Here is a 2,760-nt window from a genome sequence, read left to right on the forward strand (position 1 = left end):
ATGAAAATCACAATTTTTTAGACACATTTCTATGTATTATACATGTAAATTGGTAAATTTAATCTCATTGTTCTCTCTGTGTGTGTTTTGTGTGTGTATGTGTGTGTGTGTGTGTGTGTGGGAAAATTAAAGGAAGTTAAAAAATTTGAGAGATATTCCTTAAAAATGCAGAGTTTCAAAATTATCATCCTCTCTGGTTAATCCTTCCCTCTCTCATAGAATAGAAAATGACTTGATTCCAATGATAAGAAATTCACCCTCACTGCTCTATTAATGCCTTTATTTTTATGGCACCAAAGAACGACAGCTATGATAATTAATCTCCTCCTATCCTGATTTCCTGAATCATTGTATTACTAAGTACTCTGCATGAGTTAGGATGCTCAGTATAGTATCTTGGAAAGAACACGACTCAGAGTTGGGATTTATGACTTTGAGGCCCAGCTGAAACAAACTAGTCCATATATAAGTCACAAGTTTTCTGCTTCTCAGTTTACTCATCAATAAAATAAGAATAATAATATTTCCCCTCCTAAACTCACAGCTTTACTGTAAGAAAACTATTTTGCAAACTTTAATTCACCATCTAAATCTGGGTTATTTTATTATCTTGTCTCATATAAGAGGAACATCTTTTGATTTGCTTGTACCACTCAAGATAGTCTTCCAGTGGTAGCCATCCTACAGAAGTGCAAGGCCCGAGGGAAATTTTATTGTGCACTTTCTACCTTTTTTATAGCCATAAAATCTATTTAAAAGAAAAGTAAAAACAATCTGGAAGGACAATAGTAACCAAAAAAAGACCAGGGGATCATGGATGAAAAAAAAGGTATAATAACAGTCAGTCTGCTGGTTGGATGTCAATCAGCATTTAGTGTTTTTAGTTTTGCACTTGTTGGCTTCTATCTCATTCTTAATTTTCCATAACTGATATCTTTGTGGAGCCAGAGGTTTTCAAAGAGTTTTTTTTTTCTCATTACACTTTTTTACAGAAGTCTCCTTGCCACCATTCTCCTGTGTAAACAAATGTCTTCCATTGAAAGTAAGCTTCTTGAGATTAGGGACTATACTTTTGGCACAGGATCATGGAAAAAAATGTCTGATGGGCCGGAGCGACGTGACGCGCCGGGCCGAGATGGAAGCGGAGCGACGGGGCCATGAAGCCGGCTGTGGACGAGATGTTCCCCGAGGGCGCCGGGCCCTACGTGGACCTGGACCAGGCTGGAGGCAGCACGGGGGTCCTGATGGACTTGGCCGCCAACGAGAAGGCCGTGCACGCGGACTTCTACAATGATTTCGAAGATCTTTTTGATGATGATGATATCCAGTGAAGTGATTTCCAGCCATGGAAACCCAAGATGTTAATTCTTTGATTTGTAGCAGTAACGTAAATACCGCTTTTATTTAATCAAAACATGGTTTATGATTTCTAAAGAGCTTTTGGAAAGTTGGGGCATGATTACCAAGACAGGAAATGAACTATAAAAAAATGTTAACCATTAAGAAGCTGCAGTAGATATCTTTTAATATCAGCTGTTGTCCTTGTCTGAATAAATATGAAAAGGGAAAAAATATGTCTGATGAATTTAACTTAATATGATTTAATTTATAAGGAGGGGAAAGTTGAAGAAAGGAAAATTTAGTCCATGTACGGAAAAACCTATAACACTCAAAACTGTACACACATCGAGCTACTCCTCTTCTCAGGACCCTGAGTATTCCTGAAGAGATTTCATTTATTACAAATATATGGCCAATAAACTTATCTGGGTCCTCATTGCAGCTTGGCAATTTTCCTACTTAACTGCAATTTATCTCATTTCTCACAGAAGTTGCTTTAAATCTTTTTTCTTTTCTTCTATCCCCAACCTCACACATTTATCATGATTTAGCTTTTTTAATTATCTGAGTAACTAAAACATAAGGGCTATCAGATAGGATCTTTTATTTTCCTTTTCTACTCTTCAAAATTTGATCAAAACTATATCTCAAAAAAAAGATATAGTTCTGTTTTTTGCTCTCTATATATACCATATCACATCTTTCTTTTCTTCTGCAAAATTTCATTGCAACAATATTTAGTTCACTCTTATACATTAGTGATATCTGCTTTCCTAATGACTTATTCCCAAATTCCTACAAATATATTAAGCTTTTCCCAATAAAAAACAATAATTTTGTCAGTTAATGAACAAGAACTTTCTCCGATATTTGTATTACTTCATTTCTTCATTCACTCATTAATCCAATTCACTCATTAATCAATTCAATCACTTCATTAAATCATTAATCCATTCCTTTTTATTGCCAAACTTTTTGGGAAAAGTTGTCTAGTTAGAGAAGTTCATTTCCACACTACCTACTTGAAGAAACAGAAGCAGAAGCAGAAGTAGAAGGAGGAGGAGGAGGAGGAGGAGGAGGAGGAGGAAAAGGAAGATGAAGAGGAAGAAGAAGAAAGGAGGAGGAAGAAGAAAGAGGAAGAAGGAAAGGGGAAGAAGAAAAAGAGGAAGAAGAAGATGAAGAATTAGCATTTATGTACTTTCTACTGTTTTTCTGGGACTGTTCTGAGCATCTTTAACATATCAACTTATTTGATCCTCACAACAGCCTTGGGAAGTAGGTGCTTTTATTAATCCCATGTTACAGTGAGGAAACTAAGGCAGAGGTTAAATGACTTACTTAGAGTCACACAACTAACTATGAGCAGATTTGAACTCAGGATTTCCTGACTCTAGGCCCAACTGTCACCTAACTTCTCCT

The 2,760-nt window shown here is 36.1% G+C and overlaps 1 pseudogene; it reads left to right on the plus strand.

The window, feature by feature from the left end:
* The first annotated feature begins 1,143 nt into the window (after positions 1-1,143).
* Positions 1,144-1,377, plus strand: LOC141502767 (COP9 signalosome complex subunit 9 pseudogene; annotated as a pseudogene).
* The last annotated feature ends 1,383 nt before the right edge of the window (positions 1,378-2,760 follow it).

This window comes from Macrotis lagotis, chromosome X, assembly GCF_037893015.1.
Source record: "Macrotis lagotis isolate mMagLag1 chromosome X, bilby.v1.9.chrom.fasta, whole genome shotgun sequence".
NCBI classification, from domain to species: domain Eukaryota; kingdom Metazoa; phylum Chordata; class Mammalia; order Peramelemorphia; family Peramelidae; genus Macrotis; species Macrotis lagotis.